Source organism: Mirounga leonina, unplaced genomic scaffold, assembly GCF_011800145.1.
Source record: "Mirounga leonina isolate KUSES-001 unplaced genomic scaffold, KU_Mleo_1.0 Mir_125, whole genome shotgun sequence".
Classification (NCBI taxonomy): domain Eukaryota; kingdom Metazoa; phylum Chordata; class Mammalia; order Carnivora; family Phocidae; genus Mirounga; species Mirounga leonina.
In genome coordinates this window covers 78,847,118-78,874,196 of record NW_023270305.1, presented here as the reverse complement: position 1 = coordinate 78,874,196, position 27,079 = coordinate 78,847,118, and the positions used below count along the sequence as shown (strand labels likewise).

General features: G+C 37.4%; 1 non-coding gene across 1 annotated transcript; it reads right to left on the bottom strand.

The window, feature by feature from the left end:
* Positions 1 to 15,426: 15,426 nt before the first annotated feature.
* On the bottom strand, positions 15,427 to 15,533 carry LOC118008313. The gene has a single exon (XR_004678635.1). It is a non-coding gene; the product is annotated as a U6 spliceosomal RNA (small nuclear RNA).
* Positions 15,534 to 27,079: the final 11,546 nt, after the last annotated feature.

The window sequence follows — 27,079 nt, the reverse complement described above, 5'->3', positions numbered from 1 at the left end:
CTTTCATCCATTTCGAGTTTATCTTTGTGTATGGTGTAAGAGAATGGTCCAATTTCATTCTTCTGTATGCAGCTGTCCAATTTTCCCAGCACCATTTATTGAAGAGACTGTCGTTTTTCCATGGGATATTTTTTCCTGATTTGTCAAACATTATTTGACTATAGGGTTGAGGTTCCATTTCTGGAATTGAATTGTATTCTATTCCATTGGTCTATGTGTCTGTTTTTGTGCCAATACCATGCTGGCTTGATGATCACAGCTTTGTAATATAGCTTGAAGTCTGGCACCATGATGCCCTCAGCTTTATTTTTCTTTTTCAACATTCCCTTGGTGATTCGGGGTCTTTTCTGGTTCCATACAAATTTTAGGATTGTTTGTTCTAGCTCCTTGAAAAATGACAATGGCATTTTAATAGGGATGGCATTGAAAGTGTAGATTGCTCTGGGCAGGATGGACATTTTAACAATGTTTATTCTTCCAATCCATGAGCTGGAATGTTTTTCCGTCTTTTTGTGTCTTCCTCAATTTCCTTCATAAGTGTTCTGTAGTTTCTAGAGTATAGATAATTTACCTCTTTCGTTAGGTTTTTTCCTAGGTATTTTATGAGTTTTGGTGCTATTGTAAATGGAATCCATTCCTTAATTTCTCTTTCTACAGTTACATTGTTAGTGTATAGGAAAGCAACTGATTTCTGTGCATTGATTTTGTGTCCTGCCACATTGCTGAGTTGCTGTATAAGTTCTAGTAATTTGGGGGTGGAGTCTTTTGGGTTTCCCACATAAAGTGTCATGTCATCTGCGAAGAGAGAGAGTTTGACTTCTTCTTTGCCAATTTGGATGCCTTTTATTTCTTTTTGTTGTCTGATTGCTGAGGCTAGAACTTCTAATAATATATTGAACAGCAGTGGTGAGAGTTGGCATCCCTGTCGTGTTCCTGGCCTTAAGGGGAAAGCTCTCAGCTTTTCCCCACTGATAATGATATTTGCTGTGGGTTTTCATAAGAGGATTATGCTAAATGAAATAAGTTAATCAGAGAAAGACAATTATCATATGGTTTCACTCGTATGTGGAACATAAGCAATAGCATGGAGGACCATAGGGGAAGGGAGGGAAAACTGAAGGGGGAGAAATCAGAGAGGGAGACAAACTATGAGAGACTATGGACTCTGGGAAAAAAACTGAGGGTTTCAGAGGAGGGGGGGTGGGAGGATGGGGTAGCTGGGTGATGGGTATTGAGGAGGGCATGTGTTGTGATGAGCACTGGGTATAATATGCAGCTAATGAATCATTAAACACTACATCAGAAACTAATGATGTACTATATAGTGCCTGACTGAACATAAAAAAAAAAAAAAAAGAAAGGGTGGGGAACTCTGAGTTGGGAATCAATTTGCAAGGAGACCCACATCTACTTAGAAGTAGCAAGAGGCTGCCTGTGGGAGGCATCTGGAGAAAACTCCACCACAGCCCAGGGTACTTCAGGTCAAGGGAATTAATAAGAGGATAAACCAAGGTCCTGGATCAGTTCTTGTTCCCTTATAGAGTGAGACCCAGTTTGGTATGTTTGGTAAAACCCAGGAGATTAAAATATAAGTGAAAAAGAAAACAAATAAATAGTCTGGAAGAAAAAAAAAATGTATGACTGAAGTGTTAAGAATCACATATGTGATTCCTGCTCTTGCCAACGTGAAAAAAATGGTGAGGCAGAGAAACAAATACAGTTGACCCTTGAACAATACAGGGGTTAGGTGTGTCAACCCCCTGGCTACTAAAAATCCATGTATAACTGGATTTCCTGAAAAGTTAAGTATTTTTTTTAAAAGATTTTATTTATTTATTTGACAGAGAGAGACAGGGAGAGAGGGAACACAAACAGGGGGAGTGGGAGAGGGAGAAGCAGGCTTCCTGATAAGCAGGGAGCCCGATGCGGAGCTCGATCCCAGGACTCCAGGATCATGACCTGAGTCGAAGGCAGATGCTTAATGACTGAGCCACCCAGGTGCCCCAAAAGTTAATAGCCTACTGTTGACTGGAAACTTTATGGATAAGATAAACAGTTGATTAACACATATTTTGTGTGTTATACATATTATATGCTGTATTCTTACAATAAAGTAAGCTAGAGAAAAGAAAATGTTATTAAGAAAATCCTAAGGAAGAGAAAATACATTTTTACATTTGTAAAAAATTTCTGTGTAAGTGGCCCCATCAGGTTAAACCCATATTGTTAAGGGTCAACTGTACTATCCTGAACATCAGATAAAATTTGTTTGTTAAGCCTCTTCTCCCATAACTTTAACATATTGCTTATTAGAATATGAAATGGACACACAAACAAGTCAACATTTTATCTTTTTTTCTTACTAGCTCTCTTCTGAGGGAGTTAAACATATGTGCAAGGTAAGAATTAACTAACGCCCTAAAATTTTACTGGTCCTCTGAGAGGTCTTCTGGTCCTCTCAGTTTTCAGTTATATTTACTTACTCATATCCTTCTCTCCAAAAAACATTCATTTCCCAAACCTAGTTGATACATTTTCATTTTATATTACTGGTGCATCTTTCTCCATCCCTCCTTGCTCCCAGTTCTCTCATTCCTTTACCTCAATACCTGTATTAGGATAGGCAGATCATCAGTCTTTGCTTGGGAGTTCCAATCTGATCTCTGGTATCATGGGGCTTGAAGGATTCTTTATATAGTCAATAGTCATCCCTTCCATTTAATCTCTTTGCAGATCTTACCTCTTTTTCAAGGTTTTAGACTCCTAAGTCAGTGCATGGTTTCTTCTTTTTTTTTTTTTTTTGTCTTTAAAAGTCTTTTTTAAAATTTTGTTTTATTATGTTATGTTAATCATCATACATCATTAGTTTTTGATGTAGTGTTCCATGATTCATTGTTTGTGTATAACACCCAGAGCTCCATTCAATATGTGCCCTCTTTAATACCCATCACCAGGCTAACATCCCCCCACCCCCTCCCCTATAGAACCCTCAGTTTGTTTCTCAAAGCCCATAGTCTCCCATGGTTCGTCTCCCCCTCTGACTCCCCCCCCTTCATTTTTCCCTTCCTACTATCTTCTCTCTCTCTCTCTTTTTAACATATAATGGATTATTTGTTTAATAGGTACAGATGTGTGATTCAACAGTCTTAATTCACAGCGCTCACCATAGCACATACCCTACCCAATGTCTATCACCCAGCCACCCCATCCCTCCCACCCCCCACCACTCCAGCAACCCTCAGTTTGTTTCCTGAGATTAAGAATTCCTCATATCAGTGAGATCATATGATACATGTCTTTCTCTGATTGACTTATTTAGCTTAGCATAATATCCTCTGGTCCTATCCACGTCATTGCAAATGACAAGATTTCGTTTTTTTTGATGGCTGCATGATATTCTAGTGTGTGTGTGTGTGTGTGTGTGTGTGTGTATCTATCTATCTACCTATCTATATATCTATATATCACATCTTCTTTATCCATTCATCTTTTGATGGACATCTTGGCTCTGTCCATAATTTGGCTATTGTGGACATAGTGCATGGTTTCTGACAGAGTTGATTTTTATTCACAAAGACACACATTCTTGCTATCTGTAGGTAAAACTAAAACTGGAAATAGCCCCTGGCACTGCCAATCAGACTTGTGTTGATTAGCTGGAACTAGACCTACCCACGTGTTGTTGAATATTAGGTGCCCTCATGCCCTTACCCTGCTTCCTCAGTGGGGTGGTGACAGTGAGGTAGAGGCCACAATTTTGTATATGATCCAGTTCATGCTCTGTTCATTCTGTCCTAGCTTGAGTTTAACAAGATTTAAGGTTGGTACTGCTTGTATTTTACTGACAACTGCCTTCATAAAATAATTCTCAGATATATTCATCTGTTGCTTCTTCTGGAAGAATTAAATGAACAGTGGAGAAGATTTGTTTATAACTAGAGAATGCTGTATCAAAGGATTTTCTAATGACACCTAAGGGCAACAGCTAATATAATAATATTATATTATTATATATATATTATTATATATATTAATATATTAATATATATTAATTATTTTATATAATATATAAATAATTTATAATAATATAATATATTATATATACATATATATAATATATAATAAATCCAAAAATAGCTTAGAAAGAATTACCTTTTGTTTATTAATAATCAAAACAGTGCCCCATAGGGAGCAGGGCAGGGTTTCTGTAAGATATGTGACAATGTGGATAAAGTGTCTATGGTTTTCTGTTTGTTTTTAATGTCTGCTACAATACATGTATCTTGAAAACCTGATGCAAAAGTAGTCTAGATTGAAGTCCACATATAAGACTTAAAAAAAGATATATACTTCTGGGTTTGTAAATATAGAAATCATAAAAATTATTGTTATTGTTTTTTAAAGATTTTATTTATTTACTTGACAGAGAGAGACACACAAGAGAAGGAACACAAGCAGGAGGAGTGGGATAGGGAGAAGCAGGCCTCCTGGTGAGCAGGGATCATGACCCGAGCCAAAGGTAGACACCTAATGACTGAGCCACACAGGTGCCCCAGAAATCATAAAAATTATTTAAAAATGTAAAGAATTTGAGGGGGGTATTGGCTAAGTTAAAGTGAGAATGTGCATAAAGGAAGTATTTCAGATAGGATTCGCGAGTAGAGTATTTTGATTGAACTACATGGGTTAAGAAGATCCAAGACTAGAAAGAAAATTGGGATCATATTGTTATAGCTGTCCTTGAACTCAGTTCTATGGAGACCCTCTTTGTCTTGGAAGCAACAATAAGCTACAGTAGAGTTACATTAGGAAGTAAGAGATTATTAGGTTCTAAACCAGGATGGGGGTTGTAAGAAGATAGGAAAAAAATGGATGTAAGAGAAGTTGCTGCATTTGCTGGCTGACTGGCTATGACTGGGGAGCTTGGAAGAAGGGTGAGTCCAAAGTTAATTCCCAATGTGGATAATTGGGAGAATTGTAGAACTATAAACAGAGACAGGAAATTCAGGTGACACTTTTTTCTTTTTTGCTTTGAAGGTGGTGATTTGCAGATTAGATCAGTGAAAACCCAGCCTTCTAAGAAATCTATAAATGGGCTGGAATATTAAACATATCGAAACCTATTGTAGTATTCTTTACATCTTTATGTAACAAATTTGATTATGGGTACTTTAATTCTGGACTGTCTAATATGGTAGCCACTAGTCAGATGTGATCATTTAAATTAATTAAAACTTAAAAAATTCAGTTCATCAGTTACACTAGCTACATTTCAAATATTCAATAGCTACATGAGGCTAATGGCTACTACAACACTTGACAATACACGTTGTAAAACATTTCCATTATCATGAAAGTTCTCCCATGATTTTCTGCAGAAATAATATGATTTTCTGCAGAAATAATAAATTCCCATGGTTTCTTTCTTTAGGAATGGCATGAATGACACTCCATCACTGGCAACCTTACTTCTATTCTTAGTGGAGTGTGGGAAATCAAACACAAAATATGAGTGGGGTGAAATTCCAGGGACTTTCAGACTGGGGAATATAGTCATTTTTGTTTTCTTAATTGATTTGTAAGCAAAATGTTAGAGTGGTTATCAGCCATTTTCTTTTTATCATCTGGGCCACAGTGAAGTGATTCTTCTTCCACTGCTGTGAAATATAACCAAATTGGGAAGAATCAGGAGTTGTTTAAAATGGCTTTCCCATTTGAATTTTTTTAAAGGTCAGATGTCTTGTTCAATCATTATAGAAGAAAAAAGTAAAATTCCAGGTAATCTAGAATATATAAGAAAAATGTAAAAACATTTTCACAAGTGGGGAAATGGAGTGGCTCATGAATTTGGTGGAACTAATGGATAGTCTGTCATTGGATTCTTCTTCATTATATCAAGGTGTGATGGACACTTTTATGTAGAACATCATCTGATTTGGTCTCATGAATTCCAGCACCTTTTCAACTACACACTTTGGATCCTAAGAAGAAAGTTAAAAGAGAATTGGGACTTTAGTAAAACTAAAAACAGGTTTTGAAGTATATCAAATTAGCATTACATAAATAGAAAAAAATAGAACTGGAGTGATGATAGGTTCAAAACACTGACCTGCATGAGATAAACTGGTGTTAAATATTTTCACATTTCTTAGACTATGTTACTGCTGATATTATTTGTGTCCTGAGTGAGAATCTTTAAAGTTGTCATTTTTAATGCATTTTTTTCCTCTTACGTATAAAGATAAACTGATCAATATTAACAAAATATCAACCAATTATAGCAAAACTAGCCTTGGGATGTTGAAATCAAGGTAATGTGTTAATTAGAGGTGTACCTAAATGTATATTAGTAAGTCTTTCAGTTCAGAGACCAGGGAGGCTTCCATGAATTTTCATGAGAGCTCCCTTGATTCATGAACTTATGATGTTCCATGTTCATGTTGAGAATACACAGTATTTACTAATTGCCACTATTTTCTTCTGTTTCTTTTAGTTGGTGAGTTCCTGCTGGTGGTGAGTCAGTCAGTACAAAATAGAACCTGGCACATATCAAGCATTCAATAACTTTGTTGAAAGAATGAACATGTTATTATTTGCAAAGTATGCCTAGGTAATATGGGAAACTGTACTATGCCACACTACCCCTCACCTCCTTCATGTCCTCACAGAAGAGAATGCAGTGTTGATTTTTTGCTTTCTACCATCCTTTCACATGGTCACGCCAAGAACTTCTGTACACTGCAAGACACAGAGGAAAAATGAAGCAGTGTGTCTTGACTGTCTGTAATCCCAACAGTTCACTGAAAGGATTTGTGAAGAGAGGAGGTAGTTCACAACAATAATACCATGTTACAGTGTCCAGGGATGATTTCTAACATTTCCTAGAGCATTTGCTGGCATAAATAAGATTGTTGATAAAGGTGGAAAGCATAGCTAACTTCTCTCACCTTTCTTAGCTGGAAAACTTTCATAAAACTCATCCCAGGTTTCTGGAGCAGGAAGTGGTTTGTTCATCCTGGGGAATAGGACACCAAGTTGCCCTTGGGGCTACACACATTATCTGGAAGTAGAGGGTAATGGTTGGGGGTGAAGAAGAAAAAACAGAGAGAAATCTTAGTGATGTCATAGCTGTAGTTCTTAGCATAGTAAATATGTGAAGGAGAAAGGCTTTAAGGACTTTCTACTTTTATTCATTACCGAGAATTGTTACTACATGAGAACAAAAGTTTTTTTGTAGTTAGTGATTATTTTTTGAGCAGTGAGGTAGATGGGGAAATGATGCATTGAGATTCTGGTTTTGGCAGAGCACCAGCTGTGTGCACATGAAAGAAGGACATACATGAAGAAATGAAAATATACTTAGATGTCTCTCTACTCTTGGCTTTTTTCATGAGCTCAATCAGCATTCAATAGTAAGCCTCCTGATTTTGATTTAGGTATTAAGAAAGTAGTCATATCCAGATGAATGGATAAAGAAGATGTGGTATATATACACAATGGAATATTATGCAGCCATCAAAAGGAATGAGATCTTGCCATTTGCAACGACCTGGATTGAACTGGAGGGTATTATGCTGAGCGAAATAAGTCAAACAGAGAAAGACATGTATCATATGACCTCACTGATATGAGGAATTCTTAATCGCAGGAAACAAACTGAGGGTTGCTGGAGAGGGGGGTGGGGTGGGAGGGATGGGGTGACTGGGTGATAGACACTGGGGAGGGTATGTGCTGTGGTAAGCGCTGTGAATTGTGCAAGACTGTTGAATCTCAGATCTGTACCTCTGACACAAACAATACAATATATGTTAAGAAAAAAAAAAAGAAGAAGATAGCAGGAGGGGAAGAATGAAGGGGGGAATCGGAGGGGGAGACAAACCATGAGAGACTATGGACTCTGAAAAACAAACTGAGGGTTCTAGAGGGGAGGGGGGTGGGAGGTTGGGTTAGCCTGGTGATGGGTATTAAGGAGGGTATGTTCTTCATGGAGCACTGGGTGTTATGCACAAACAATGAATCATGGAACACTACATCTAAAACTAATGATGTGATGTATGGGGATTAACATAACAATAAAAAAAAAAAAGAAAGTAGTCATATCATGGCAATCTATATATAGTTAATATAGGCCAGTATTTTTTTTAGTGTTTTCTGTGAAGAAATTTATAGTGAGTACACATCTTGGTTTTTGAGATGAAAGATGCTTGTGTAAGATTTTAAAACAAACTTTATTTATATTTATTTTTATTTTTTATTTTTCAAGTGGGGCTTGAACTCATGACTCTGAGATCAGAAGTTGGGCACTCAACCAACTGAGCCACCCAGGTGCTCCCCTAAAATAAACTTTAAAGTTTTAAAATTAAATTTGAAAACAAATTTTAAAACAAAAATGAGATAAAAAACATTTCAGGATGATACTGATAATGCTAGTGAAGACCATCTTTATGATCATAAGTAGCAACCTATTTAGTATAATTTATAGCCTGAATCTATAAAAAGCAGAAATATCATTTATTAAATGTTTAGGATAAAATATCAGTATTTCTTTCTTTCTTTCTTTCTTTCTTCTTTCTTTCTTTCTTTCTTTCTTTCTTTCTTTTTTTTTTTTTGCTGCCAACAGGAGTTTGATTTATTTATTTATTTTAAATTTTATTTATTATGTTATGTTAGTCACCATACAATACATCATTAGTTTTTTAAAATATAAATAAAATTCTTTTTTTAAATTTTATTTTATTATGTTATGTTAATCACCATACATTACATCATTAGTTTTTGATGTAGTGTTCCATGGTTCATTGTTTGCCTATAACACCCAGTGTTCCATTCAATACATGCCCTCTTTAATACCCATCACCAGGCCAACCCATCCCCCTACCCCCCTCCCCTCTAGAACCCTCATTTTGTTTTTCAGAGTCCATCGTCTCTCATGGTTCGTCTACCCCTCCGAATTCCCCCCCTTCATTCTTTCCCTCCTGCTACCTTCTTCTTCTTCTTCTTTTTTCTTAACATATATTGCATTATTTGTTTCAGAGGTACAGATCTAGGATTCAACAGTCTTTCACAATTCACAGCGCTTACCAGAGCACATACCCTCCCCAGTATCTATCATCCAGTTACCCCATCCCTCCCACCCCACCCCCTACTCCAGCAACCCTCAGTTTGTTTCCTGAGATTAAGAATCCCTCATATCAGTGAGTCATATGATACATGTCTTTCTCTGATTGACTTATTTCGCTCAGCATAACACCCTCCAGTTCCATCCACGTCGTTGCAAATGGCAAGATCTCATTCCTTTTGATGGCTGCATAATATTCCATTGTATATATATATACCACTTCTTCTTTATCCATTCATCTGTCGATGGACATCTTGGCTCTTTCCACAGTTTGGCTATTGTGGATATTGCTGCTATAAACTTCGGGGTGCATGTAACCCTTCGGATCCCTATATTTGTATCTTTGGGATAAATACCCAGTAGTGCAATTGCTGGATCGTATGGTAGCTCTATTTTCAACTTTTTGAGGAACCTCCATACTGTTTTCCAGAGTGGCTGCACCAGCTTTCATTCACACCAACAGTGTAGGAGGGTTCCCCTTTCTCCGCATCCCCGCCAACATCTGTCGTTTCCTGACTTGTTAATTTTAGCCATTCTGACTGGGGTGAGGTGGTATCTCATTGAGGTTTTGATTTGGATTTCCCTGATGCTGAGCGATGTTGAGCACTTTTTCATGTGTCTGTTGGCCATTTGGATGTCTTCTTTGGAAAAATGTCTGTTCATGTCTTCTGCCCATTTCTTGATTGGATTCTTTCTTCTTTGGGTGTTGAGTTTGATAAGTTCTTTATAGATTTTGGATACTAGCCCTTTATCTGATATGTCATTTGCAAATATGTTCTCCCATTCTGTTGGTTGTCTTTTGGTTTTGTTGACTGTTTCTTTTGCTGTGCAAAAGTCCCAATAGTTCTTGATGAAGTCCCAATAGTTAGTGAAGTCCCAATAGTTCATTTTTGCCCTGGCTTCCCTTGTGTTTGGCGATGTTTCTAGGAAGAAGTTGCTGTGGCAGAGGGCGAAGAAGTTGTTGCCTGTATTCTCCTTTAGGATTTTGATGGACTCCTGTCTCATATTGAGGTCTTTCAACCATTTGGAGTCTATTTTTGTGTGTGGTGTAAGGAAATGGTCCACTTTCATTGTTCTGCATGTGGCTGTCCAATTTTCCCAACACCATTTGTTGAAGAGACTGTCTTTTCTCCATTGGACATTCTTTCCTGCTTTGTCAAAGATTAGTTGACCATAGAGTTGAGGGTCCATTTCTGGGCTGTCTATTCTGTTCCATTGATCTATGTGTCTGTTTTTTTGCCAGTACCATACTGTCTTGATGATGACAGCTTTGTCATAGAGCTGGAAGTCCGGAATTGTGATGCCGCCAGCTTTGCTTTTCCTTTTCAACATTCCTCTGGCTATTCGGGGTCTTTTCTAGTTCTATACAAATTTTAGGATTATTTGTTCCATTTCTTTGAAAAAAGTGGATGGTATTTTGATGGGGATTGCATTGAATGTGTAGATTGCTCTAGGTAGCATTGACATCCTCCCAATATTTGTTCTTCCACTCCATGAGCATGGAACATTTTTCCATTTCTTTGTGTCTTCCTCCATTGCTTTCACGAGTATTTTATAGTGTTCTAAGTACAGATCCTTTGCCTCTTTGGTTAGATTTATTCCTAGGTATTTTATGGTTTTGGGTGCAATTGTAAATGGGATCGACTCCTTAATTTCTCTTTCTTCTGTCTTGTTGTTGGTGTATAGGAATGCCACTGATTTTTGTGCATTGATTTTATATCCTGCCACTTGACTGAATTCCTGTCTGAGTTCTAGCAGTTTTGGGGTGGAGTCTTTTGGGTTTTCCACATAAAGTATCATATCATCTGCAAAGAGTGAGAATTTGACTTCTTCTTTGCTGACTTGGATGCCTTTGATTTATGTTTGTTGTCTGATTGCTGTGGTTAGGACTTCTAATACTTTGTTGAATAGCAGTGGTGAGAGTGGACATCCCTGCTGTGTTCCTGACCTTAGGGGGAAAGTTTTCAGTTTCTCCCCATTGAGAATGATATTCGCTGTAGGTTTTTCATAGATGGCTTTTATGATATTGAGGCATGTACCCTCTATGCCTATACTCTGAAGAGTTTTGATCAAGAAAGGATGCTGTACTTTGTCAGATGCTTTTTCTGCATCTTGAGAGGATCATATGATTCTTGTTCTTTCTTTTATTAATGTATTGTATCACGTTGATTGATTTGTGGATGTTGAACCAACCTTGCACCCCAGGGATAAATCCCACTTGGTCGTGGTGAATAATCCTTTTAATGTACTGTTGGATCCTATTGGCTAGTATTTTGGTGAGAATTTTTGCATCCATGTTCATCAAGGATATTGGTCTGTAATTCTTCTTTTTGATGGGGATTTTGTCTGGTTTGGGGATCAAAGTAATGTTGGCCTCATAAAACGAGTTTGGAAGTTTTCCTTCCATTTCTATTTTTTGGAACAGTTTCAGAAAAATAGGTATTAATTCTTCTTGAAATGTTTGGTAGAATTCTCCTGGGAAGCCATCTGGCCCTGGGCTTTTGTTTGTTGGGAGATTTTTGATGACTGCTTCAATTTCCTTAGTGGTTATAGGTCTGTACAGGTTTTCTATTTCTTCCTGGTTCAGTTGTGGTAGTTGATACATCTCTAGGAATGCATCCATTTCCTTCACGTTATCTAATTTGCTGGCATATTGTTGCTCATAATATGTTCTTATAATTGTATTTCTTTGGTGTTGGTTGTGATCTCTCCTCTTTCATTCATGATTTTCTTGATTTGGGTCCTTTCTCTTTTCTTTTTGATAAGTCTGGCCAGAGTTTATCAGTCTTGTTAATTCTTTCAAAGAACCAGCTCCTAGTTTCATTGATCTGTTCTACTGTTCTTTTGGTTTCTATTTCATTGATTTCTGTTCTGATCTTTATTATTCTCTTCTCCTGCTGGGTTTAGGCTTTATTTGCTGTTCTTTCTCCAGCTCCTTTAGGTGTAGGGTTAGGTTTTGTTTTTGAGACCCTTCTTGTTTCTTGAGAAAGGCTTGCATTGCTATATACTTTAATCTTAGGACTGTCTTTGCTGCATCCCAAAGATTTTGAACAGTTGTGTTTTCATTTTCATTGGTGTCCATGAATTTTTTAAATTCTTCTTTAATTTCCTGCTTGACCCATTCATTCTTTAGTAGGATGTTCTTTAGCCTTCATGTATTTAAGTTCTTTCCGACTTTCCTCTTGTGATTGAGTTCTAGTTTCAAAGCTTGTGGTCTGAAAATAGGCAGGGAGTGATCCCAATCTTTTGGTACCGGTTGAGGCCTGATTTGTGACCTAGGACGTGATCTATTCTGGGGAATGTTCCATGGGCACTAGAGAAGAATGTGTATTCCGTTGCTTTGGGATGGAATGTTCTGAATATGTCTGTGAAGTCCATTTAGTCCAGCGTGTCATTTAAAGTCTTTATTGCCTTGTTGATCTTTTGCTTAGATGATCTGTCCATTTCAGTGAGGGGGGAAAAAAGAAAAAGAAAAATAGAAAAGCAAACAAAAGAGAACAAAACAAAACAAAAAACAAATTCACCAGGACCAAGTGTCTATTTCATTGCTCCAGTATCCCTTCAGCCCCCCTCTCTCTTTCTTCTTCCCACTATTATTGTATTGTTGTCAATATGTTACTTTGCTTTTGTCCTTAATTGCCTTATATAATTGCCTGCTCCCATCTTAGGGGCATAGATATTTACAATTTTTAGATCTTCTTGTTGGATAGACCCTTTAAGTATGATATAGTGTCCTTCCTCATCTCTTATTACAGTCTTTGGTTTAAAATCTGATTTGTCCAATAGAAGGATTGCCACCGCAGCTTTCTTTTGGTGTCCATTACCATGGTAAATGGTTTTTCACCCCCTCACTTTCAATCTGGGGCTGCCTTTGGGTCTAAAATGAGTCTCTTGCCGACAGCATATCGATGGGTCTTGTTTTTTAATCCAATCTGATAGCCTGTGTTTTTTGATTGGGGCATTTAGCCCATTTACATTCAGGGTAACTATTGAAAGATAGGAATTTAGTGCCATTGTATTGCCTGTAAGGTGACTTACTGTATATTGTCTGTGTTCCTTTCTGGTCTATGTTGTTTTTAGGCTCTCTCTTTGCTTAGAGACCCCTTTCAAGATTTCTTGTAGGGCTGGTTTTGTGTTTGCAAATTCCTTTAGTTTTTGTTTGTCCTGGAAACTTTTTATCTCTCCTTCTATTTTCAATGACAGCCTAGCTGGGTATAGTATTCTTGGCTGCATATTTTTCTCGTTTAGTGCTCTGAATATATCCTGCCAGTCCTTTCTGGCCTGCCAGGTCTCTGTGGTTAGGTCTGTTGCCAATCTAATGTTTCTACCATTGTAGGTTACATATCTCTTCTCCTGAGCTGCTTTTAGGATTTTCTCTTTGTCTCTGAGGCTCTTAAGTTTTACTATTAGATGTCGGGGTGTTGACCTATATTTATTGATTTTGAGAGGGGTTCTCTGTGCTTCCTGGATTTTGATGCCTGTTTCCTTCCCCAAATTAGCAAAGTTCTCTGCTATAATTTGCTCCAGTATCCCTTCTGCCCCTCTCTCTGTCTCTTCTTCTTCTGGGATCCCAATTATTCTAATGTTGTTTCATCTTATGGTATCACTTATCTCTCGAATTCTGCCCTCGTGATCCAGTAGTTGTTTATCTCTCTTTTTCTCAGCTTCTTTATTTTCCATCATTTGGTCTTCTATATCACTGATTCTCTCTTTCGCCTCATATATCCTAGCAGTTAGTGACCCCGAGGGTCCTGAGACCACACTGGCTCAGGAGGGTTCCACCCCCCACTTACCCACTGGAGCGACATCCCTCAGTGGAGCAGACTTCTAAAAGTTCCAATTTTGTGCTCTGCGGCTCTATTACTTGCCAGAGGTGGCTCACGGAGGCCCCCTCTCCCGCCGTCTATCCTCATGAATATCGCCTGGAATTCACTTCTCTGCATATCCTACCTTCCAGAAAGTAGTCGCTTTTCTGTTCAGAGAGTTGTTGCTATTCTTTTCTTCGATCTCCTGTTGAGTTTGTAGGTGTTCAGAATGGTTTGATTCCTATCCATCTGAATTCCTGAGACCAGACGAAATCCAGGTCTCCTACTCCTCCGCCATCTTGCCCTCCATCTCCAAATATTTATTTCTTGATTATATCCTCATTTTGCCAGAATACACTTTAAGTTATCTTTCTTGGAAAAGTGTGCATAGAAGGTAAATTTTTTACATTTTTTCATTTCAGAAAATGCCTTTCTTTTGCGTTCATACTTGATTAACAGGTTGGTAAGGATTGGAATGCTCGGCTTAAAATCATTTTCTCTCAAAAATTTGAAAGATTTCTTTGGTAGTCTTTATCTCCTTGCCTTACCCCAGGTTATCTGCCTTAAGTATGAAGCTAGGTGTGGATTTTTCAGAAATGTTTTTATTTGTGGCGAGGGAGTTGACTTCTCTTCCCTAGTTTATTGAGTGTTTTTATCATGAAATAGTGGTGGATTTTGTCAAATGTGTTTTCTGTATGGGATCAATGTACACAAATCTGTTGCATTTCTATACATAAATAATGAAACAGCAGAAGTAGAAATCAAGGAACCAATCCCATTTACAATTGCACCCAAACTCATAAGATATCTAGGAATAAACATAACCAAAGAAGTGAAATACCTGTATTTTGAAAACTGTATGACACAGATGAAAGAAATTGAAGATGACACATGTAAATGGAGAGACAGTCCATGTTCGTGGATTGGAAGGACAAATATTGTTAAATTGTCTATAATACCCAAGATAATCTACACATTCAATGCAATCTCTATCAAAATACCACCAGCATTTTTCACAGACCTGGAACAAACAATCGTAAAATCTGAATGGAATTACAAAAGACCCTAAATAGCCGAAGCAAGCTTGAAAAAGAAAAGCAAAGCTGGAGGCGTCACAATTCTGGACTTCAAGTTATATTACCAAGCTGTAGTGATCAAGACGGTATGGAACTGTCATAAAAATAGACACATAGATCAATAGAACAGAACAGAAAACCCGGAAATGAACCCACAACTATATGGTCAGTTAATCTTCAACAAGGCAGGAAAGAATATCCAATGGAAAAAAACACAGTCTCTTCAACAAATGGTGTTGGGAAAATTGGACAGCAATATGCAAAAGAATGAAACTGGACCACTTTCTTACACCATACACAAATATAAATTCAAAATGGATTAAGGACCTGAATGTGAGAGAGGAAACCATCAAAATCCTAAAGGAGAACACAGGCAATAACCGTTTTGACATTGGGTATAGCAACTTCTTTTTTTTTTTTTTTCAACGAAAATAGGGAACAGTTAATGAATTTGCATGTCATCCTTTTACAGAGGTCATGCTGAGCTTCTGTGTATCATTCCAGTTTTAGTATATGTGCTGCTGAATCAAGCACAGCTGTAGCAACTTCTTACTAGATATGTCTTCTGAGGCAAGGGAAACAAAAGCAAAGATGAACTTTGGGACTTCATCAAGATAAAAAGCTTCTCCACAGCAAAGGAAACACTCAACAAAACTAAAAGGCAACCTATGGAATGAGAAGATAGTTGCAAATGACATATCCAATGAAGGGTTAGTGTCCAAAATATAAAAAGAACTTAAAAACTCAATGCCCAGAAAACTCAACACACAAATAATTCAATTAAAAATGGGCAAAAGACATGAACAGACATTTCTCCAAAGAAGACATCCAGATGGCCAACAGACACAACAAAAGATGTTCAACATCCCTCATCACCAGGGAAATAGAAATCAAAACTACAATGAGATATCACCTCACACCTGTCAGAATGACTAAAATTGACAACACAAGAAACAACAGGTGTTGGCAAGGTTGTGAAGAAAGGGGAACCCTCTTGCACTGTTGGTAGGAATGCAAATTGGTGCAGCCACTGTGGAAAACAGTATGAAGTTTCCTCAAAAAGTTAAAAATAGAACTACCTTTTAATCCAGCAGTTGCAATACTAGGTATTTGCCCAAAGAATACAAAAATACTAATTCGAAGAGATTACGTGCACCCTGATGTTTATAGTAGCATTATCTACAATAGTCAAAATAAAGATGTGGTACAGACATACACACACACACACACACACACACACGGGAATGTTACTCAACCACAAAAAAGAATGAAATCTTACCATTTATGATGACGTGGATGGAGCTAGGGAGTATTAGGCTAAGTAAACTAAGTCATTCAGAGAAAGGCAAATACCATATGATTTCACTCATGTGAGGAATTTAAGAAACAAAACAAATGAGCATAGGGAAGAGAGAGAGAGGCAAACCAAGAAGCAGATTCTTAACTACAGAGAACAAACTGATGGTTTCCCAGAGGGGAGTTGGGTGAGGGCATGGGTTAGATAGGTAATGAGGATTAAGGAGTACACTTGTGATGATCACTGGGTGTTGTATGTAAGTATTGAATCACTTAATATATACTTGAAAGTAATATTACACTGTATGTTTACTAACTGGAATTTAAATAAAAATTTTAAAAAAGAAGATAAAGAAAAAATGTTTTTTCTCCATCTATTGAGATGATTATGTGAATTTTGCTAGTTATTCTATTAATGTGGTGTATAGTTCTATTTATATTGCTGGGTAGATTTTATGTATTGCTGGTATACAGTTGCTAGTATCTTGTTGAGCATTTTTCACAGTAGAGATATTAATCTGTAGTTTTCTTTCTTATGATGTATTTGGCTGATTTTGGTATCAGGGAATCATAGGATGAATTAAGAAGTCTTTCTTCTTTTACTTTGGAAGAATTTGTGCAGGACATACATTAATTCTTTAAGTGTTTGGTATAATTCACCAGGGAAGGCATGTAGTCTTGGGCTTCTTTTTAATAGAAGTTTTCTTCATTCCTAATTTCTTGATCTCTTTATTTGTTACAGATCTGTTCAGAATTTCAATTTCTTGAGTCAATTTCAGCAGTTTGTATCTTTCTAGGGATTTATCCTTTTTCCTATGTTATATAATTTGTTGACACAGTTGCTCACATTACGCTTTTATGTAATCCTTTTTATTTCTGTAAGGTAGGTAGTGATGTCCCCTCTTTCATTCCTGATTTTAGCAATATGAGTCCTCCCTCCCTCCCTCTCTCTTTTTTGTGATTTGTTGAACTAAAGAACTGGTATAGCAATTTTGTTGATGTTTTCAAAGAGCTACCTTTTCACTTTATTGATTTTCTGTATTTTTCTAATTGCTATTTCACAAATTTTTGCTCTATTCTTAAATTCTTTCCTTCTGCTTGCTTTGGACTTAGCATGCTATTCTTTTGCTAGTTACCTCAGGTAGAAGATTATATTATTGGTTTCTTCTATGTTACTGATATATATATATATATATATATATATATATATATATATATATATATTTTTTTTTTTTTTTTTTTTTTTTTTTTTAGTATAGGCATTTTAGCTATAAATTTCCTGCTAAGCACTTCTTTAAGCTCTGTATTCTGTAATTTTTGGTAAGCTGTATTTTCATGCATCTCAGAGTTTTTAAAATTTCCCTTGTGTTTTCTTTCTTTTTTTAAATTTAATTTAATTTTATTATGTTATGTTAGTCACAATACAGTACATCATTAGTTTTTGATATAGTGTTCCATGATTCATTGTTTTCGTATAACACCCAGTACTGCATGCAGTTTGTGCCCTCCTTAATACTCATCACCAGGTTTTTTCTTTTTTGACCCATTTAGGGCTGTGCTATTTAATTATTTGCATTGAGAAAAGTCTTTGTGTTAGATTTACTGAAGAGTTGTAAAAATAGTCCATAGAGTTCCCATATACTTTTTAAAAAAAAATCAGCTTTATTCAAGTAAAATTGACATAAAAATTGTAAGTATTTAAAGTGTACATTGTGCTAATTTGATATACATATATATTGTGAAAGGATCCCCACCATCTGGCTAATTAGTTCATTCATCATCTCACATATTTGTCCTTTTTTTTTGGTAAGAGCATTTAAGTCCTACTCTCTTAGCTAATTTCAATTATACAATACAGTGTTATCAACTATTGTCACCATGTTTTACATTAGACACTCAGACCTTATTCATTTTATAGTTGAAAATTTGTACCCATTTACCAAACTTTCTCTATTTCCACCACTCCCCTTCTCCTGGTAACCATTTTTCTACCCTCTGTTTCTATGAGTTTGACTTTTTTTTTTCTTTAATTCCACATTTGGGTGATACCATGCAGTTGTCTTTCTCACGCTTATTTCATGTAGCATAATGACTTCAAGATCCATTTATGTTGTCACAAATGGCAGGATTTCCTTCTTTCTCATGGCTAAATAATATTCTGTATGTATGTATATATCCATCCATCCATCCATCCATCATCACATATTCTTTGTGCATTCATCCATTGATGGACTTAGCTGTTTTCATATCTTGGCTATTTTAAATAATGCTGCAACATGGAAGTACAGATATCTCTTCAATATCTAGTTTTCATTTTCTTTGGATATATACCCAGCAGAGGGATTGCTGGATCATGTGGTAGTTCTGTTTTTAATTTTTGAGGAAACTCCTTAAAATTTAACATATTATTTAACATAGTGACTGCTTCAATTTACATTCCTGTCAACAGTGCACATCTTCACCACAGTTTTCTTCAACCTTCCCAACACTTATTATCTCATCTTTTTGATGATAGCCATTTTAATATGTGTGAGGTGTTATTGGTTTTTTTCTTTTAAGATTTATTTATTTATTTTAGAGAGGGGGAGAGTGTGAGCAGGGGGAAGGGCAGAGGGAGGGGGGGAGAGAATCCTTGACAGATCCGCCCCCCGAGCATGGAGCCCAATGGGGGGCTCAATCCCAGGACCTGGAGATCATGCCCTGAGCTGAAACCAAGAGTTGGATGCTTAACCAACTGAGCCACCCAGGTGCCCCTCATTGTGGTTTTGATTTACAATTTCTTTAAAGATTAGAGATGTTGAGCACCTTTTCATGCACCTGTGGCCATTCATATGTCTTCTTTGGGAAAATGTATTCAGATCCTCTGCCAATTTTTTAATTGGAATTTTTTTTGCTATTAAGTTGTATGAGTTTTATATATATTTAGGATATTAACCCTTTGGGAGATTATGATTTGGAAATATTTTTTCCCATTCTGTAATTTGTCTTATCATTTTGTTGACTGTTTCATTTGCTGTGAAGAAAGCTTTTAGTTTATTTCCAGTATTTTATTTTTGGAGTCAAATCCAAAAATCATTGCTAAGACTGACGTCAAGGGAGTTTACCCCATATATTTTCATCTAGAAGTTTTATAGTTTTAGGTCTGATTGTCAAGTGTTTGATTTATTTTTTTTATTTCTTATTTTTTAAATTTTTTGTGTTATGTTAATCACCATACATTACATCATTAGTTTTTGATGTAGTGTTCCATGATTCATTGTTTGTGCATAACACCGAGTGCTCCATGCAGAACATGCCCTCTTTAATACCCATCACCAGGCTAATACATCTTCCCACCCCCTTCCCCTCTAGAACCCTCAGTTTTTTTTTCAGAGTCCATTGTGTCTCATGGTTCGTCTCTCCCTCCAATTCCCCCCCCTTCATTTTCCCCTCCTGCTATCTTCTTTTTTTTTTCTTAACATATATTGCATTATTTGTTTCAGAGCTACAGATCTGTGATTCAACAGTCTTGCACAATTCACAGTGCTCACCATAGCATATACCCTCCCCAATGTCTATCACCCAGCCACCCCATCCCTCCCACCCGACACCCTACTCCAGCAACCCTCAGTTTGTTTCCTGAGATTAAGAATTCCTCATATCAGTGAGGTCATATGATACATGTCTTTCTCTAATTCACTTATTTCGCTCAGCATAATACCCTGCAGTTCCATCCACATTGTTGCAAATAGCAAGATCTCATTCCTTTTGATGGCTGCATAATATTCCATTGTGTATATATATATCACTTCTTCTTTATCCATTCATCTGTCGATGGACATCTTGGCTCTTTCCACAGTTTGGCTATTGTGGACATTGCTGCTATAAACATCGGGGTGCACGTACCCCTTCGGATCCCTACATTTGTATCTTTGGGGTAAATACCCAGTAGTGCAATTGCTGGATCGTATGGTAGCTCTATTTTCAACTTTTTGAGGAACCTCCATACTGTTTTCCAGAGTGGCTGCACCAGCTTGCATTCCCACCAGCAGTGTAGGAGTGTTCCCCTTTCTCCGCATGCCCGCCAACATCTGTCGTTTCCTGACTTGTTAATTTTAGCCATTCTGACTGGTGTGAGGTGGTATCTCATTGAGGTTTTGATTTGGATTTCCCTGATGCTGAGCAATGTTGAGCACTTTTTCATGCGTCTGTTGACCATTTGGATGTCTTCTTTGGAAAAATGTCTGTTCATGTCTTCTGCCCATTTCTTGATTGGATTCTTTGTTCTTTGGGTGTTGAGTTTGATAAGTTCTTTATAGATTTTGGATACTAGCCCTTTATCTGATATGTCATTTGCAAATATCTTCTCCCATTCTGTCGGTTGTCTTTTGGTTTGGTTGACTGTTTCTTTTGCTGTGCAAAAGCTTTTTATTTTGATGAAGTCCCAATAGTTCATTTTTGCCCTTGCTTCCTTTGCCTTTGGCGATGTTTCTAGGAAGAAGTTGCTGCCTGTGTTCTCCTTTAGGATTTTGATGGACTCCTGTCTCACATTGAGGTCTTTCGACCATTTGGAGTCTATTTTTGTGTGTGGTGTAAGGAAATGGTCCACTTTCATTGTTCTGCATGTGGCTGTCCAATTTTCCCAACACCATTTGTTGAAGAGACTGTCTTTTTTCCATTGGACATTCTTTCCTGCTTTGTCAAAGATGAGTTGACCATAGAGTTGAGGGTCCATTTCTGGGCTCTCTATTCTGTTCCATTGATCTATGTGCCTGTTTATGTGCCAGTACCATACTGTCTTAATGATGACAGCTTTGTCATAGAGCTGGAAGTCCGGAATTGTGATGCCGCCAGCTTTGCTTTTCCTTTTCAACATTCCTCTGGCTATTCGGGGTCTTTTCTGGTTCCATACAAATTTTAGGATTATTTGTTCTATTTCTTTGAAAAAAGTGTTTGGTATTTTGATAGGGATTGCATTGAATGTGTAGATTGCTCTAGGTAGCATTGACATCTTCACAATATTTGTTCTTCCACTCCATGAGCATGGAACATTTTTCCATTTCTTTGTGTCTTCCTCAATTTCTTTCATAAGTATTTTATAGTTTTCTGAGTACAAATCCTTTGCCTCTTTGGTTAGATTTATTCCTAGGATTCTTAAGGTTTTGGGTGCAGTTGTAAATGGGATGGAATCCTTAATTTCTCTTTCTTCTGTCTTGTTGTTGGTGTATAGGAATGCCACTGATTTCTGTGCATTGATTTTATATCCTGCCACTTTACTGAACTCCTGTCTGAGTTCTAGCAGTTTTGGGGTGGAGTCTTTTGGGTTTTCCACATAAAGTGTCATATCATCTGCAAAGAGTGAGTGTTTGACTTCTTTGCCGATTTGGATACCCTTTATTTCTTTTTGTTATCTGATTGCTGTGGCTAGGACTTCTAATACTTTGTTGAATAGCACTGGTGAGAGTGGACATCCCTCCTCATTCCTGACCTTAGAGGAAAAGCTCTCAGTTTTTCCCCATTAAGGATGACATTCGATAGGTTTTTCATGGAAAGCTTTTAAGATATTGAGGTATGTACCCTCTATGCCTATACTCGGAAGAGTTTTGATCAAGAAAGAATTCTGTACTTTATCAAATGCTTTTTCTGCATCTATTGAGAGGATCATATAGTTCTTGTCCTTTCTTTTATTAATGTATTGCATCACATTGACTGATTTGTGGATGTTGAACCAACCTTGCAGCCCAGGGATAAATCCCACTTGGTTGCGGTGAATAATCCTTTTAATGTACTGTTGGATCCTATTGGCTCTTATTTTGGTGAGAATTTTTGCATCCACGTTCATCAAGGAAATTCGTCTGTAATTCTCCTTTTTGATGGGGTCTTTATCTGGTTTGGGGATCAAGGTAATGGTGGCCTTATAAAACGAGTTTGGAGTTTTCCTTCCGTTTCTACTTTTTGGAACAGTTTCAGAAGAATAGGTATTAATTCTTCTTGAAATGTTTGGTAGAATTCCCCTGGGAAGCCATCTGGCCCTGGGCTTTTGTTTGTTGGCAGATTTTTGATGACTGCTTCAATTTTCTTAGTGGTTATAGGTCTGTTCAGGTTTTCTATTTCTTCCTGGTTCAGTTGTGGTAGTTGATCCATCTCTAGGAATGTATCCATTTCTTCCAGATTATTTAATTTGCTCGCATATAGTTGCTCATAATATGTTCTTATAACTGTTTGTATTTCTTTGGTTGGTGATCTCTCCTCTTTCATTCATGATTTTCTTGATTTGGGTCCTTTCTCTTTTCTTTTTGATAAGTCTGGCCAGAGTTTATCAATCTTGTTAATTCTTTCAAAGAACCAGCTCCTAGTTCCGTTGATCTGTTCTACTGTTCTTTTGGTTTCTATTTCATTGTTTTCTGCTCTGATCTTTATTATTTCTCTTCTGCCTGGTTTAGGCTTTATTTGCTGTTCTTTCTCCAGCTCCTTTAGGTGTAGGATTAGGTTGTGTACTTGAGACCTTTCTTGTTTCTTGAGAAAGGCTTGTATTCCTATATACTTCTTAGGACTGCGTTTGCTGCATCCCAAAGATTTTGAATATTTGTGTTTTCATTTTCATTGGTTTCTATGAATTTTTTAAGTTCTTCTCTAATTTCCTGGTTGACCCATTCATTCTTCAGTAGGATTCTCTTTAGCCTCCATGTATTTGAGTTCTTTCCGACTTTCCTCTTGTGATTGGGTTCTAGTTTCAAAGCATTGTGGTCTGAAAATAGGCAGGGAATGATCCTAATCCTTTGGTACTGGTTGAGACCTGATTTATGACCTAGGATTTGATCGATTCTGGAGAATGTTCCATGGGCACTAGAGAAGAATGTGTATTCTGTTGCTTTGGGATGGAATGCTCTGAATATGTCTGTGAAGTCCATTTGGTCCAGGGTGTCATTTAAAGTCTTTATTTCCTTGTTGATCTTTTGCTTAGATGATCTGTCCATTTCAGTGAGGGGGGTGTTAAAGTCCCCCACTATTAATGTATTGTTGTCAATGTGTTTCTTTGCTTTTGTTCATAATTGCCTTATATATTTGGCTGCTCCCGTGTTAGGGGCATAGATATTTACAATTGTTAGATCTTCCTGTTGGATAGACCTTTTAGTAGAATATAGTGTCCTTCCTCATCTCTTATTACTGTCTTTGGTTTAAAATCTGATTTGTCTGATATAAGGATTGCCAACCCAGCTTTCTTTTGGTGTCCATTAGCATAGTAAATGGTTTTGCACGCCCTTATTTTCAATGTGGGGGTGTCTTTGGGTCTAAAATGAGTCTCTTGCAGACAGCATATCAATGGGTCTTGTTTTTTAGTCCAATCTGATAGCCTGTGTCTTTTGATTGGGGCATTTAGCCCATTTACATTCAGGGTAACTATTGAAAGATAGGAATTTAGTGCCATTGTATTGCCTGTAAGGTGACTGTTACTGTATATTGTCTGTGTTCCTTTCTGGTCTATGTTGCTTTTAGGCTCTCTCTTTGCTGAGAGGACCCCTTTTAAGATTTCTTGTAGGGCTGGTTTCCTTTTGTGAATTCCTTTAGTTTTTGTTTGTCCTGGACGCTTTTTGTTTCTCCTTCAATTTTCAATGACAGCCTAGCTGGATATAATATTCTTGGCTGCATATTTTTCTCATTTAGTGCTCTGAATATATCCTGCCAGTCCTTTCTGGCCTCCCAGGTCTCTGTGGATATGTCTGTTGCCAATCTAATGTTTCTACCATTGTAGGTTACATATCTCTTCTCCTGAGCTGCTTTCAGGATTTTCTCTTTGTCTCTGTGACTTGTAAGTTTTACTATTAGATGTCGGCATGTTGACATACTTTTATTGATTTTGAGGGGGTTCTCTGTGTCTCCTGGATTTTGATTTCTGTTTCCTTTCCCAAATTAGGGAAGTTCTCTGCTATAATTTGCTCCAATATACCTTGTGCCCCTCTTTCTCTTCTTCTTCTGGGATCCCAATTATTCTAATGTTGTTTCATCTTATGGTATCGCTTATCTCTCGAATTCTGCCCTCGTGATCCAGTAGTTGTTTATCTCTCTTTTTCTCAGCTTCTTTATTTTCCATCTTTTGGTCTTCTATATTACTGATTCTCTCTTCTGCCACATATATCCTAACAGTTAGAGCCCCCATTTTTGATTGCACCTCATTAATAAAGTTTTTTATTTCAACTTGGTTAGATTTTAGTTCTTTTATTTCTCCAGAAAGGTTTTCTCTAATATGTTCCATGCTTTTTTCAAGCCCAGCTAGTATCTTTAAAGTGATGATTCTGAACTCTAGATCTGACATCATACTAATGTCCATATTGTGTAGGTCCCTGGTAGTCGGTACTACTTCTTGGTCTTTTTTGAGGTGATTTTTTCCATCTTGTCATTTTGTGTAAAGGAGAACAGATGAATGAGAGAACAAAATGCTAACAGGGTAACAACGTCCCCTGTAAATATACTCTAAAGAATTCAGAAAAGATCTGAAACTGGGGGAATAGAAAGGGAAAGAAAGAAAGAAGAAAAAAAAACTAAAAGATAAAAACAAAAAGAACAAAACAAAACAAAACAAAACAGAATATGATCAAATATGATCAGGCTGGTGCATAGATCAGTTCCACACACTAGATTTTGGGTGTATTTTGGTTTGTTAGAAGAAAGTGCCTCCCAAAATTTTAAAGAAATAAAAACTTACATATGTACAAACATAAGGGTTGATATGATGAAGCGATGGAATATGACTGTAAGAATGAAATGTTTAAAAAAATTTTATAAAAGGAATTGATAAGAAGTTGTTTGAAAAGAGAAAAAAGAAGATTGAAAAAAAAAGAAAAGAAAAAAAATGGAGAGAATGTGATCAGGCAGGAGACTAGAACAAAGGCATACACTAGATATTTAGGGTATATTTTGATCTGTTAGAAGAAACTATCTCAAAATTTTAAAGAGAGAACAACTTATATATATATGCCAAAAATAAGGGTAGCTACTCTGAAGGGATGGAATATGACCTAAAAATGAAAAAAATGTTTTTTAAAAAAGGGATTGATAAGATGTTGGATGAAAAAGGGAAAAAGAAAAAAAAAAGACAGTTAAAAAAATAACTTTGAAAGATTAAAGATTCATGGTGAAAATCCATGGATTCTATGTGCAGTATTTCCCTAGTTCTGGAGTTCTGCTGTTCTCATTGATTGGTAAATTGGTCTTGGCTGTCTGTTCTTCTGATCTTCTGGGGGAGGGGCCTGTTGCTGTGGTTCCCAAATATCTGTGCCGGAGGTCGAATTGCCCTGCCCTTGCTGTCTGGGCTAAGTAATCTGCTTGGGTTTGCTCTCGGGAGCTTTTGTTCCCTACAAACTTTCAGTACAGCTTTGGAGGATGAGAGTGAAAATGGCAGCCTCCCAATCTCTGCCCTGGTGGAGCTGAGAACTCGGGGCCCCACTCCTCACTGAGCCCCCAGAAAAAAGCAGTCAATCACTCCTGTCTCCCCGGTCTCTGGCAGCATTCCGTGCTCACCCAGCCTGTGACCGAGCATTTCTATCTCTGGCACCTGACCCCTTGTGGAGTCTCCAAACCTTGCAGATCACTGTGGTGCACTCCCCCACCGCTCCTCCCGGGGGAGGAAGTGGAGTCTCCCCGATTTGCCACTTGTTGGGTCCCTGCTGGAGGAGCAGTGGCTGGACTGTGCCGTGGATCATAGTTTATGACAACCCCATGCTGAGAGCCCATGCCTCAGCTCTGTCTCTGCAGTTGGCTTCCCCGCTCCGATAGCTGGGAGCTCTGCTGCACTCAGGCATCCCCGGTCTTTCTGTGACCCCAAGGGTCCTGAGACCACACTGTCCCACGAGGGTTCTACCCCCTGCTTAGCCTCTGGAGTGACGTCCCTCAGCAGAGCAGACCCCTAAAAGTTCCGATTTTGTGCTCTGTGGCTCTATCACTTGCCGGAAACGACCGATGGAGGCCCCCTCCCCGGCCTTCTATCCTCATGAATATCACCTGGAATTCACTTCTCTGCACATCCTACCTTCCAGAAAGTGGTCGCTTTTCTGTTCAGAGATTGTTGCTATTCTTTTCTTCGACCTCCTGTTGAGTTTGTAAGTGTTCAGAATGGTTTGATCCCTATCCAGCTGAATTCCTGAGACCAGACGAAATCCAGGTCTCCTACTCCTCCGCCATCTTGCTCTGCGGCCCCCCCCCCGTGTTTGATTTATTTTGATCTGAATTTTGTATAGGGTGTAAGATAGCAGTCCATTTTTGTTCTTTTGCGTAGGGCTATCCAGTTTTCCCAGTGCCATTTATTATAAAAACTATTCTTTTCCCATTGTATATTCTTGGCTTTTTTTTTTTTTGTAAATTAATTGACCATTTGTGTGTAGGTTTATTTTTGGGCTCTCTGTTCTGTTCCATTTATCTTTATTTTTTTGGCAATACCATAATTTTTTGATTAGTATAGTTTTTTAATATAGTTTGGAAGCAGGAAGTGTAATGCCCCCAGCTGCTGCTTCTTTCTCAAAATGGCTTTGGCTATTTGATCTTTTCTATTTCCATACAAGTTTTAGCATTGATTGTTCTATTGCTATGAAAAGCAAAACAAAGTGTCAACCCACAGAATGGGAGAAATATTTGCAAATCACATATCAGATAAAGGGTTAATATCCAAGATCTATAAAGAACTTATCAAACTCGACACCCAAAAAACAAATAATCCAGTAAAGAAATGGGCAGCAGACATGAACAGACATTTCTCCAAAGAAGACATACAAATGGCCAAGAGACACATGAAAAAATGCTCCACATCACTT